The 13,871-nt window shown below is 46.3% G+C and overlaps 1 long non-coding RNA gene and 1 pseudogene across 1 annotated transcript; both read left to right on the top strand.

Moving 5' to 3' along the window:
* The first annotated feature begins 384 nt into the window (after positions 1 to 384).
* LOC123488817 overlaps positions 385 to 13,871 on the top strand; it is a 26,299-nt pseudogene continuing 12,812 nt past the window's right edge.
* LOC123488814 lies at positions 9,163 to 13,131 on the top strand. Its single transcript, XR_006660305.1, has 5 exons — positions 9,163 to 9,172; positions 9,361 to 9,421; positions 9,553 to 9,628; positions 10,061 to 10,117; positions 13,100 to 13,131. It is a non-coding gene; the product is annotated as an uncharacterized LOC123488814 (long non-coding RNA).

The raw sequence follows: 13,871 nt of genomic DNA on the forward strand, positions 1-13,871 counted from the left end.
CCTCATTTTGTCTGTCATAGTTGACGTGTACATATGATGAAAATTACAGGCCTCTCATCTTTTTTAAGTGGGAGAACTTGCACAATTGGTGGCTGACTAAATACTTCTTTCCCCCACTGTATTTGGTGCTTTGGCCTCTGGCTCTCTCTGATGCATCATTGAATTAGGAAAATAGTTTTCTGTTGCTCTTTGCACACAGTTAGTAGGCCTTCTCATTTTCCCAAACAAGGACTTATTACAGTTTTCAGACAAAGAGCACAGAACGATTTCTTCAGCACGGTCTTGAGGCAATAAAGCCTTCTGCAATGAGGTAGCGTTCTATAAACTCGTTTATTGTTCACTGTGACATACCTACGTTTATTTAAAACAGAGTGAAACTCAGACATGAGGTAACTAGGCGGATTGTAGTTAAAAGAGTCAATGTTTAGGTTGCAGGACATTTTAGGTACGCCCTCTTGGCTTGTTATAAGAGGAAGCTCTTTGCTAGGATAAAAGAGGTGAAGAGGAGAGGATGAAGAGGGGATAGAGAAGACAGGGATAAAACAATGTTATACAGTAATATACAGTAATATACAGTGCATTCAGAAAGTATTCAGGCCCCTTGACTTTTTTCCACATTTTGTCACATTACAGCCTTATACTAAAATGGATTAAATTATAATTTTTCCCTCATCAATCTACACACAATACCCCATAATGACAAAGCAAAAACAGGTTTTTAGATTTTTTTGCAAAAATACCTTATTTACATAAGTATTCAGACCCTTTGCTATGAGACTCGAAATTGAGCTCAGGTGCATCCTGTTTCCATTGATCATCCTTGAGATGTTTCTACATTTTGATTGGAGTCCCCCTGTGGTAAATTCAATTGATTGGACATGATTTGGAAAGGCACACACCTGTCTATATAAGGTCCCACAGTTGATAGTGCATGTCAGAGCAAAAACCAAGCCATGAGGTTGAAGGAGTTGTTCATAGAGCTCAGAGACAGGATTCTGTCAAGGCACAGATCTGGGGAAGGGTACCAAAATATTTCTGCAGCATCGAAGGTCCCCAAGAACACAGTGGCCTCCATCGTTCTTAAATGGAAGAAGTTTGGAACCACCAAGACTCTTCCTAGAGCTGGCCGCCCAGCCAAACTGAGCAATCGGGGGAGAAGGGCCTTGGTCAGGAGGTGACCAAGAACCCAATGGTCACTCTGACAGCGCTCCGGAGTTCCTCTGTGGAGATTGGAGAACCTTCCAGAAGGACAACCATATCTGCAGCACTCCACCAATCAGGCCTTTATGGTAGACGGAAGCCACTCCTCTGTAAAAGGCAAGGCAGCACGCTTGGAGTTTGCCAAAAGGCACCTAAAGACTCAGACCATGAGAAACAAGATTCTCTGGTCTGATGAAACCAAGATTGAACTCTTTGGCCTGAATTTAAAGCGTCACGTCTGGAGGAAACCTGGCACCATCCACATGGTGAAGTATGGTGGTGGTAGCATCATGCTCTGGGGATGTTTTTCAGTGGCAGGGACTGGGAGACTAGTCAGGTTTGAGGGAAAGGTTAATGGAGCAAAGTACAGGAAGATCCTTGATGAAAACCTGCTCCAGTGCTCAGGACCTCAGACTGGGGCGAAGGTTCACCTTCCAACAGGACAACGACCCTAAGCACACAGCCAAGACAACGCAGGAGTGGCTTCGGGAAGAGTCTCTGAATGTCCTTGAGTGGCCCAGCCAGAGCCCGGACTTGAACCTGATCAAACATCTCTGGAGTGACCTGAAAATAAAATGCCTAAAAACCTGTTTTTGCATTATGTGGTATTGTGTGTAGATTGATGAGGAAAAAAACAATTTAATCAATTTTAGAATAAGGCTGTAACGTAACAAAATATGGAAAAAGTCAAGGGGTCTGAATACTTTCCGAATGCACTTTCTGAATACAGCAAAATATATCAAATTTCAACATTGACGTAAATGTAACTGTTTATTTTATTGACTAAGGAAGATTGCTTAATTCTCAGTGTAATGTATTGTTATGAAGATTAATGACTGCAGGTTGGTCTATGTATTCATTGGCAAGCAGGATTTTTGTAGCTACAAGATCTCTCAGGGTTTTTCTAGATTGTATTCATATAGTGCTTTCCATCATGTCTAAAAGTGCTTCATACTGTAACTCACCCTCATCCACTAGCACCTACCTGGGTGATGCAACACGGCAGCCATTTTGTCCCTTACAGAAACCACCCACCACACATCAGCTGTAGCAAGTTTCCTCAATGTATACGTTGCACGCAAACCCTCCTCCTGGACATATTAATTTATTGGTCATGGTCTGAGAGCCAGTCGTTAGCCCTCGTCCCTAGCCACTTCAGCATGTTTAGACTGGCAGGCCTGTTGTGCTGGGTACTGTACTTAACAAAGCTTATTGGATTCCCACATGGCCCACATTCCCATGGACATCTGAGATGTGTTTCACATGCATGCATAGACAGACACACACACACACACACAAATCCTAGTTTCGTTTTGGATTTTTTGCTTTGTGCATGACATTCTATGGTCAGTACATGCATTGTTTAGCCCACTCACTTCACAAAATGATGGTGCCATGTTATTGATATTGCAGGTGACATACAGAGATCAGGTGACTATCAGGTGAATAAGCTCAGCTGACATAGACATACAGTGCATTTGGAAAGTATTCCGACCCCTTCACTTTTTCCACATTTTGTTACGTTACATTCTTATTCTAAAATTGATGAAATTGTTTTTCCCCTCGTCAATCTACCCACAATTCCCCATAATGACAAAGCAAAAACAGGTTTGATGTTATTTTTTGCAAATGTAAAAATGTGCACTGTAGGCCATGGATTCCCCGATCTGTGGGAGGTGGGAATATATTCCCTATTGGGATGGGACATCTGCAGTACGTAACCGACAGGATATTCCCTTAATCTCCTATGTCCGGCTGGGAATCCCTGGAACTCTGTAAATTCATCTCCCTATTACTGCAGTGCTGTGGAATGTCCCTGAGCGTTGCCAGGATAGCGTGAAGGATCAGACCAGTGTGGAGAATCATGGAATCATGTCAGATTGGGAACAGGGAAGGGAAGCTGCCTGCCTGGCCAGCCACCCTGGTCCCATGTGGCTCAGTTGGTAGAGCATGGTGTTTGCAACACCAGGGTTGTGGGGTTTGATTCCCACGGGGAAAAAATAAGAAAATGTATGTACTCACTACTGTAAGTCACCCTGGATAAGAGCGTCTGCGGTAGTATTGGGTTAGTGTTGGGTTAGTGTTGGGTTACTGTTGGGGTAGTGTTGGGGTAGTGCTGGGTTAGTGTCTGCGGTAGTGTTGGGTTAGTGTTGGGTTAGTGTTGGGTTAGTGTTGGGTTAGTATTGGGTTAGTGCTGGGTTAGTGTTGGGTTAGTGTAGGGCTAACCGGGCCAGAGCTGTGACTGCCCTAGCGCCCTGTCAGATGGACCAATAGCAGGTGCATCTGATGGGAAGCTGCCTCCCCCTCGCCCCCTCAGCCTCCCACTAATTGGCTGAAATCCCACGGAATCTTCAGCTAAGCTTCGGTTGACGTGCAGGTTTAGAATGTAGATAGCATAACAACAGTGTCCAGTGAGACCCTAGCTGGCTTGGCTAAATGGTGTGGGAGTGAGTACAGACTGTAGAGACTAAGTGGTGTTGCTGTGTTGGTTTGTGGAAACATATGTTTGGGATTAGTCCAGCAAGTGTTGAGTCTCTTGTTCCAATTCATTTGAGGATGTAGTAGGACTCCAGTCATTGTGAATTGGTTGTTGTCCAAGTACTCTCCAATAGTCCAATAAATGTCATTCACACTGTCACAACTGGAAATATGATACTAATATGAGACATGGTCCATTTGAAATGTAGGCTTAATCAACCACCTGAAAGGGCATTCATAGATTTAGCCGGTGGTAACTTGTGGAATAGACACCGGCTGGAATGCGGTTTTAACCAATCAGCATTCAGGATTAAACCCACCCGTTGTATAATCTTCAGTATCATTTTGCACTTACTTATGAATGGCACTTTTGGCCATTGAGAAGTTAGATCCCTTTTCTGTATACACTACTAGCTACTGGAATAACGCCTCATGGTTCAATCTAGATCCTCTGAGACTAAATGACTGTGTTACGGAGTTCACTTCCCTTGTTTAAGTTCACATCACTCGAGGGATAGGAAATCTCAAGTATCGCTGGTTCGTGTGACCTTCACAATGTACAGTGTGGGCTTTTCTGTAAACAGCTGTCATAAATCTACTTTGACAGTTCACCCATGAGAGGATGTCTGTCTGTCCAGTGTTTAGTTCCCTAGACGTTGTATTTCATGTGAATGTGATGGTCAGTCTCATGTAGCTACTCCTCATTTCCCTCTAGGCTATTTGAGTCCATGGGAACTGGACTACAGTCAGACGTTTTTCCATGCTAAACCAGCCCAAGTTCATTTGACACAGTTTCTGCCTCCTGAACCCCAAAACTCTCTCCATAAATTGCTTTTCTTTTACAACTACTACCTAGCTTGGTCAAGCAGGCTTACCACTGCGCTTGAAAGAGAATGTGAGCTGTCACGAGATCTGCTATCGCCCATCAAAGAAACATAGAACGGTTCATCATTGACCACATACTGTAGGTCTGTGAAGGGTTTGACCTGTCCTAGGTGAGGTTGAACCATTAACTACTACTGGGTACTGGGTTTTGGTCCATGTGGCCTGAGGTTTGTCATTTCACTCTGCAACGGACCTTTCGCTGACCATTCGCTAGGTCACGAGTTGGTACCCACTGGGCACATACTTCAGTTCAACGTCTAGTTTTGATTTACATTTGATTGAGTTGTCAGCTAACGTGAATTCAACGTGAAATCAACAAAACATTTCACCATGTCATTGGATTTAGGTTAAAAGTTGGGTTAAAAAAATACTAAATTACCTTGCGTTGATGACTTTTTTCAAATCCAATCAATTTTCCACATTCATTCAACATCATCACATTGAATTTTTTTGTTGAAATGATGTGGAAACAACGTTGATTCAACCAGTTTTTGCCCAGTGAGTATGTTGTTTTCTCCACTGCACATGAATGGCTATGACCTGAGGCACTCACCACGACTAAGTCACTTGGTGAAGCTCAGCACACTAATGGAGGCATGGTGCTTTCTAACCTGCTACTGCACTGTGCCCTTGTACCCTTCGGTAACCTCATGTCAATGATAAAGTACCCTATGTGCATGCTTACTCTATGCCCTTAACAACTGACTTGGGATCAGTTTGGCTGTTTAGCTGATAATGGTTTGTGGGTATGGTAAAGGAAGATGGTACAGGCTTAGAAAAAAAGGTGCTGTCTAGAACCTAAAATGATTTTTCGGCTGTCCCCATAGGAGAACCCTTTGAAGAACCCTTTTTGATTCCAGGTAGAACTAGGGCTGCAAAGCTACCAGAAGTTTACCAAAGTTACTGACATGTTCAGTCATTTTGGGTAATTAATAGAAAATCTATGGCAATCTATCGTAACCTTGATAATTTATATTTGAATACTTTTACAAAATGTATTCATACAGTATATAGTATTCATGTTGTGTATCTGTGTCCATATTGTCCACATATTGTTTCTAGTATATAGATCATCTGGTTCAAGAGAGAATAGCCTAAATAATGAAAAGCATCAAACAACAATGGCAATATGTTCAATTAACTCTGCAACTCTTCCAACTATTTACTTTTTCACAACTGCCACCAGTTTGACGCTGAAACATTGACAACAAATACATAGTAAAATAAATAAAATGATATTTCATGATGATGGTTTATATTTTGGATAATGTTTTACAGCTTTGTCATTCAATTTTGTATTTGAAAATCATCTTATTTAATTATTGAATTAATGTTACATATGATAAGGCCACACAGAGGGCCGGAGAGATAATTACAGACACCTGTGATCATCTGAAGTACCCAAAAGGGACACTAGGTGTCTTGTAATAGATTAAATAAAATCCTTGAAAGATACCAAAATTCAGGTAATTTACTGGTAAACTTTGAAAGTTTCCAGTAATATACCATCCCTTTGCAACCCTAGGTAGAGCCATTTTGGTTCCGTAATGAACCCTTTCCACAGAGGGTTCTACCTGGAACCAACAAAGGTTATTGATGGGGACAGCCGAAGAACTCTTTTGGGACCCTTTTTTTCTAAGAGTGTATAGCTGATCCTAAACCAGTGGTTACGCGCGTAGAGTAAACAGGAGCTGAGAAAAAAGGCTCTGGTTCAGAAACAACTCAAAGTCCCGAAGCCTTAGGCACTTAATGTAGACTAGATCTGAAAGAAGCCCTGTGAACTTAATGTAGACTAGATCTGAAAGAAGCCCTAGGAACTTAATGTAGACTAGATCTGAAAGAAGCCTTAGGCCCTTAATGTAGACTAGATCTGAAAGAAGCCCTAGGAACTTAATGTAGACTAGATCTGAAAGAAGCCCTAGGAACTTAATGTAGACTAGATCTGAAAGAAGCCCTAGGAACTTAATGTAGACTAGATCTGAAAGAAGCCTAGGAACTTACATTTTAGTCATTTAGCAGACGCTCTTATCCAGAGCAACTTACAGTTAGTGAATAATTTTTTTTTATACTGGCCCCCGTGGGAATCAAACCCACAACCCTGGCGTTGCAAACGCCATGCTCTATCAACTGAGCTACATCCCTGCCAGCCATTCCCTCCCCTACCCTGGACGAATTGTGCGCCGCCCATGAGTCTCCCGGTCGCGGCCGGCTGCGACAGAGCCTGGATTCGAACCAGGATCTCTAGTGGCACAGTTAGCATTGCGATGCAGTGCCTTAGACCACTGCGCCACTCAGGAGTACATAATGTAGACTAGATCTGAAAGAAGCCTTAGGCACTTCATGTAGACAAGATCTGAAAGAAGCCTTAGGCTCTTCATGTAGACTAGATCTGAAAGAAGCCCTAGGAACTTAATGTAGACTAGATCTGAAAGAAGCCCTAGGAACTTAATGTAGACAAGATCTGAAAGAAGCCCTAGGAACTTAATGTAGACTAGATCTGAAAGAATTAGATAGACAAATCAGAATGTAAGGTGACATTTTTATTCTACTGCTTACAGCTATCCAATGTTTTCAGATCTACACAGTGCCCTGGGACCTAAGTAAGGGCTAGGGCTTTGTTTCTGGACTGGGCCAATGAGACTCCTGTACTGTAAGCTGGCTTCCTGTGTGTGTGACCTCACTTCTATCCTGTCTCCTCCCCCTGCAGCGGAGAGTGGTGCTGACTCTACTGCAGCTGATCGGAGACCTGCCTCCTGATGAGTCCCGGACCGGTCCAGGGGAAAACCTGCCTACTACTTCGGAGGGCTGGATGGGCTGACCGCTGCGGGACAGCCGGCCCTGGCCCACCTCCCCAACCCCTTCTACCGAGACTTCTCCCTGGTCTTCCAAATCATCCCCTCCAGTCCCGGGGTCCTCTTCTCCATCACAGACGCCTCCCAGAAGTTCATGTACGTGGGGGTGAAGCTGAGTGCCCCGGACGCTGACGGCAGGAATCAGAGGATTCTGTTCTACTACACAGAGCCCGACTCGGAGGCCTCGTACCTAGCTGCTAGTTTCACCGTGCCCTCCCTGGACCTAGACTCCTGGACCAAGTTCTCTCTGTCCGTGTTCAACGACCAGGTGACCTTCTTCATGGGGTGCGACGCCTCTGGGAAGACAGTGAAGTTGGAGCGCTCACCGGATGACATGGAGCTGGACAGGGCGGGCATCTTCGTGGGTCAGGCGGGAGGGGCGGACCCTGACAGGTTTGAGGTACAGTATGGATCGCCAACCACACCTCTAATGCTGACCTGACCACACATATTTATCATTTACTATATTGTTCCCTCATGTAAAACATCTGCATAACTCTTCCCTTGATGTCTCTCTGTTGTTCTGCAACCCCACCCTCAACCCTCGCTCTGGGTCAAACCCCATGTGACCATCACATGTGGTCAGACGGGTCAGTGACTGTGCTCAGGGGTCAAAGTTGAAAGGCTTCTTGGACGACAGGACAGGTCATTTAATAGATTTACTAGAGGGAGGAGGTTATTGGTGCTGTGTTAGTGAGATGTGACTGGCTGTCTGGCTTTTCTGTTGCCAGTGACCCGGACACATACCTGACTGAGATTCCTGAGGGAGCAATTAGTGAGGGATTTACCCCCGAACTACGTGTGGGTTTAGGTTTCATCTCACTCACACCTGCTGTTTTTTAACACACAGCGTGTTGACACGTGCGTTCTCCTAGTCTAACTCTATCAGGCCCCTGGGAGAGATTTAGAACCCTGTCTGTTGTTTCAGCAAGACTCGTCTGTTCTGGGTTAGTAAGGTCACAGCCAGACTCAGTCTGTTCTGAGTTAGTAAGGTCACAGCCAGACTCAGTCTGTTCTGAGTTAGTAAGGTCACAGCCAGACTCAGTCTGTTCTGAGTTAGTCACAGCCAGATCAGTCTGTTCTGAGTTAGTAAGGTCACAGCCAGACTCAGTCTGTTCTGAGTTAGTAAGGTCACAGCCAGACTCAGTCTGTTCTGAGTTAGTAAGGTCACAGACAGACTCAGTCTGTTCTGAGTTAGTAAGGTCACAGCCAACTCGTTCTGAGTTAGTAAGGTCACAGCCAGACTCAGTCTGTTCTGAGTTAGTAAGGTCACAGCCAGACTCAGTCTGTTCTGAGTTAGTAAGGTCACAGCCAGAGTCAGTCTGTTCTGAGTTAGTAAGGTCACAGCCAGACTCAGTCTGTTCTGAGTTAGTAAGGTCACAGCCAGGAGTCAGTCAGACACATTCTCTTTACATTTGACTGTATATTAATGGCTCATTAAATTCATACAGCTCCAATGGCTATACAGTATCTCCCTTTCTCACAGCCATCAGTGTGTCTGTGTCTGTGTGTCTGTGTCTGTGTGTCTGTGTCTGTGTGTCTGTGTGTCTGTGTGTCTGTGTGTCTTGTGTGTGTGTGTGTCTGTAGTGTGTGTGTGTGTGTGTGTGTGTGTGTCTGTGTGTGTGTCTGTGTGTCTGTGTGTGTGTGTGTGTGTGTGTGTGTGTGTGTTGTGCAGGGGCGATCACTGAGCTGAAAGTGGTGGGCAACCCTCGATCAGCTGAGCTACTCTGTGAAGACGATGATGACTCTCGGACGCTGTGAGTGATCAGACTGTAGAACCAGACACAGTTTAGTAGGAATATGATATGATTAATCTCAACTAACGTTTTTTAAAATGCCTTACATTTACTCTGTCTCTGTCTGTTTCTCTCTCTCTCTCTCTCTCTCTCTCTCTCTCTCTCTCTCTCTCTCTCTCTCTCTCTCTCTCTCTCTCTCTCTCTCTCAGGCCTCAGGTGACTTTGGCAGTGGGGATGGGGGACAGAAGAGAGACAGGCCAAACTGTAAAGGTATCTTCTTTATCCTGTGTTGTCCTGTTAATCTATTCTGGGATGTGGAAATAGAAGGATGGATTCAATGTGAAAGTATTGGATCAGGGTCTGTCTGTCCTGTCTAACTTCCCTCTCCTCCCTCCTGTCAGACCACCCCTCCAACTCTCCGACCGGTGCCAGAGCCCCCTCTGACGTCATCAGTGAGCGACAGGCTCTCAGAGACAGGTCAGTGGGCTGAGTCGAACAATGATGACATCATCTGTAAAGTTATCCCCCAAAATATATTTTTTTCTCATTTCTGCTTAGGTTTATTGAAAATGCGCAAATAATAGTCAACCAATCTAGCTATATTTAGAGTATTTAGAGTAGCTGCAGTACTAACGAAAACTGTTGATGTAAAAACTGTGAAACTATCTGTCATGGAAATATGTACCTAGTGTAATACCACGCTACTTGTCTGGGCTTGAGAACCTTGCCGCTTTTTACATACTGTATGCTGGGATATACAGCACACTATCACCCTCTAGTGGAGAAAGTAGACATTACCTTTAATTTTCCTCCAAGAGTGGCTGATTGTTGATTGTTGATAGTTGTTAGTGTTTTCTAGTATACGAACTAGGCATGCTGGAAAAGTGTGTTTGTGTTGATTGACTGTAGGTGACAGGAATCATCAGACCTCAGTAGAGTCCAGACCAGGGTCAGGAGGTCAACCAGGTAGGTAATTTGTCTGTCCGTCCATCCGGCTGTCTGTCTGTCTGGCTATATTATAAACACTCTCCAATGAGGTCCAGTGGAGTTCCCTGACAACCAGTCCCTGATTTCCAGGACAGTATACCCTTACTTCTCCCTGTCAGATTTCAGGGAAGCTTCACTGGACTAGGTTGATGAGATCTCATCATGCACTCCTCAGCATGTTCTGTTGCCATGGAACTCTGTGGAGTAGATTGGCATGGAGCTCTGTGGAGCAGGTTGGAATGGAACTCTGAGGAGCAGGTTGGCATGGAACTCTGTGGAGCAGGTTTGCATGGAACTCTGTGGAATAGGTTGGCATGGAACTCTGTGGAGCAGGTTGGCACATGGAACTCTTTGGAGCAGGTTGGCATGGAACTCTGTGGAGTAGGTTGGCATGGGACTCTGTGAAGAAGGTTGGCATGGAACTCTGTGGAGTAGGGTGGCATGGAAATCTGTGGAGCAGGTTGGCATGTAACTCTGTGGAGCAGGTTGGCATTGAACTCTGTGGAGCAGGTTGGCATGGAACTCTGGGGAATAGGTTGGCATGGAACTCTGTGGAGCAGGTTGGCATGGAACTCTTTGGAGCAGGTTGGCATGGAACTCTGTGGAGTAGATTGGCATGGAGCTCTGTGGAGCAGGTTGGCATGGAACTCTGTGGAGCAGGTTGGCATGGAACTCTGTGGAGCAGGTTGGCATGGAACTCTGTGGAATAGGTTGGCATGGAACTCTGTGGAGCAGGTTGGCATGGAACTCTTTGGAGCAGGTTGGCATGGAACTCTGTGGAGTAGGTTGGCATGGGACTGTGAAGCAGGTTGGCATGGAACTCTGTGGAGTAGGGTGGCATGGAACTCTGTGGAGCAGGTTGGCATGGAGCTCTGTGGAGCAGGTTGGCATGGAACTCTGTAGAGCAGGTTGGCATGGAACTCTTTGGAGCAGGTTGGCATGGAACTCTGTGGAGTAGGTTGGCATGGAACTCTGTGGAGCAGGTTGGTATGGAACTCTGTGGAGCAGGTTGGTATGGAACTCTGTGGAGTAGGTTGACATGGAACTCTGTGGAGCAGGTTGGCATGGAGCTCTGTGGAGCAGGTTGGCATGGAACTCTGTGGAGCAGGTTGACATGGAACTCTGTGGAGCAGGTTGGCATGGAACTCTGTGGAGCAGGTTGGCATGGAACTCTGTGGAGCAGGTTGGCATGGAACTCTGTGGAGCAGGTTGGCATGGAACTCTTTGGAGCAGGTTGGCATGGAACTCTGTGGAGTAGGTTGGCATGGGACTATGTGAAGCAGGTTGGCATGGAACTCTGTGGAGTAGGGTGGCATGGAAATCTGTGGAGCAGGTTGGCATGTAACTCTGTGGAGCAGGTTGGCATTGAACTCTGTGGAGCAGGTTGGCATGGAACTCTGGGGAATAGGTTGGCATGGAACTCTGTGGAGCAGGTTGGCATGGAACTCTTTGGAGCAGGTTGGCATGGAACTCTGTGGAGCAGGTTGGCATGGAACTCTTTGGAGCAGGTTGGCATGGAGCTCTGTGGAGCAGGTTGGAATGGAACTCTTAGGAGCAGGCTGGCATGGAACTCTGTGGAGCAGGTTGGCATGGAACTCTGTGGAATAGGTTGGCATGGAACTCTGTGGAGCAGGTGGGCATGGAACTCTTTGGAGCAGGTTGGCATGGAACTCTGTGGAATAGGTTGGCATGGAAATCTGTGGAGCAGGTTGGCATGGAACTCTTTGGAGCAGGTTGGCATGGAACTCTGTGGAGTAGGTTGGCATGGGACTATGTGAAGCAGGTTGGCATGGAACTCTGTGGAGTAGGGTGGCATGGAAATCTGTGGAGCAGGTTGGCATGTAACTCTTTGGAGCAGGTTGGCATGGAACTCTGTGGAGTAGGTTGGCATGGAACTCTGTGGAATAGGTTGGCATGGAACTCTGTGGAGCAGGTGGGCATGGAACTCTTTGGAGCAGGTTGGCATGGAACTCTGTGGAATAGGTTGGCATGGAAATCTGTGGAGCAGGTTGGCATGGAACTCTTTGGAGCAGGTTGGCATGGAACTCTGTGGAGTAGGTTGGCATGGGACTATGTGAAGCAGGTTGGCATGGAACTCTGTGGAGTAGGGTGGCATGGAAATCTGTGGAGCAGGTTGGCATGTAACTCTTTGGAGCAGGTTGGCATGGAACTCTGTGGAGTAGGTTGGCATGGAACTCTGTGGAGCAGGTTGGTATGGAACTCTGTGGAGCAGGTTGGTATGGAACTCTGTGGAGTAGGTTGACATGGAACTCTGTGGAGCAGGTTGGCATGGAACTCTGTGGAGCAGGTTGGCATGGAACTCTGTGGAGCAGGTTGGCATGGAACTCTGTGGAGCAGGTTGACATGGAACTCTGTGGAGTAGGTTGGCATGGAACTCTGTGGAGCAGGTTGGCATGGAACTCTGTGGAGCAGGTTGGCATGGAACTCTGTGAAGTAGGTTGGCATGGAACTCTGAGGAGCAGGTTGGCATGGAACTCTGTGGAGCAGGTTGGCATGGAACTCTGTGGAGCAGGTTGGCATGGAACTCTGTGGAGCAGGTTGACATGGAACTCTGTGGAAGGGGAGGACAAAGGTAGTAGGAAGCTAACTGAGAGAATAACGAGATGCATACAGAGGATCTGATGATTTGACCATCTAACAGAGGGTGTGGTACTGTGATGATGATGATGGTGATGATAGTGATGATGATAGTGATGATGATAGTGATGATGATGATAGTGGTGATGATGATGATGATGATTATGATAGAGATGATGATGATGATGATGATGATGATGATGATGATCGCGATTCATAATCATAATGCTTCTGTGGAGGATGCCAGTGATGAGGATGCTAGTGATGGTGACAATGACAACAACATTCATGCCGATAAGACCACGATGTTGCTTCTGACATTTATTCTAACACCCACCTCTCCCTCTATCTGTGTGTCATCAGGCTCTACTGGCTCTAACCGGGGAGAAGGGGACAGAGGGGAGAAGGGCAGTCCAGGGGACAGAGGTCCCGCTGGGCCAAAGGGGGGACTCGGGGTCTCTCTCCAGCTCTGCCTCTTCCTCTGGCTCCTCATCAGGCGGAGGAGAACGTGGAGAAAGGTAGTGTGTGCTGCCTGGCACAGTACTGTGTGATATACACCCCCTATAACTGATAACCCCTATAACTGATTACAACTGATTCAGACAGACCACATACATGCCTCAGACACTAATGTAATAGTTACATCACACACAACTTGTCTTTGTCTCCTTTCTCATTCAGGGAGACAAGGGCCTGAAGGTACAGTTTGACTTTGTGTCCTTCCCACCTTCTTTTTATTTGACTTGATCTTAGCTAGTCATTGAAGTGATCAGATTAAATAGGTAGTTGATTGTTTTTTCTCCCCACAGGGCAGTTCTGGGTTCGGTTACCCAGGCTCCAAGAGGGGACCGTGGCGTACCTGGTCCCCCTGGCCCTCCCGGCCCCTACGGGGGCCCGCTGCCCAGGTGGTGAGGCTGGGGGGACGGCTCTGTGGTGCAGCCGGTGGCCGGGCCAATGGGACCGATGGGGCCCCCCAGTCAAAACCAGCAACCCCAGACCAGAGGGAGAGGCGGTGAGTTGTACCATACCTTCTGGCATATTCTGTGTAGAACATTCTCGCTTTACTTGGTCTCAGTACATTTTCTTTGAATTGACTGTAACAAACCATATCTATTTCATTTCCCAGGAGATCCAG

The sequence above is a fragment of the Coregonus clupeaformis genome, unplaced genomic scaffold (assembly GCF_020615455.1).
Source record: "Coregonus clupeaformis isolate EN_2021a unplaced genomic scaffold, ASM2061545v1 scaf2512, whole genome shotgun sequence".
Classification (NCBI taxonomy): Eukaryota; Metazoa; Chordata; class Actinopteri; order Salmoniformes; family Salmonidae; genus Coregonus; species Coregonus clupeaformis.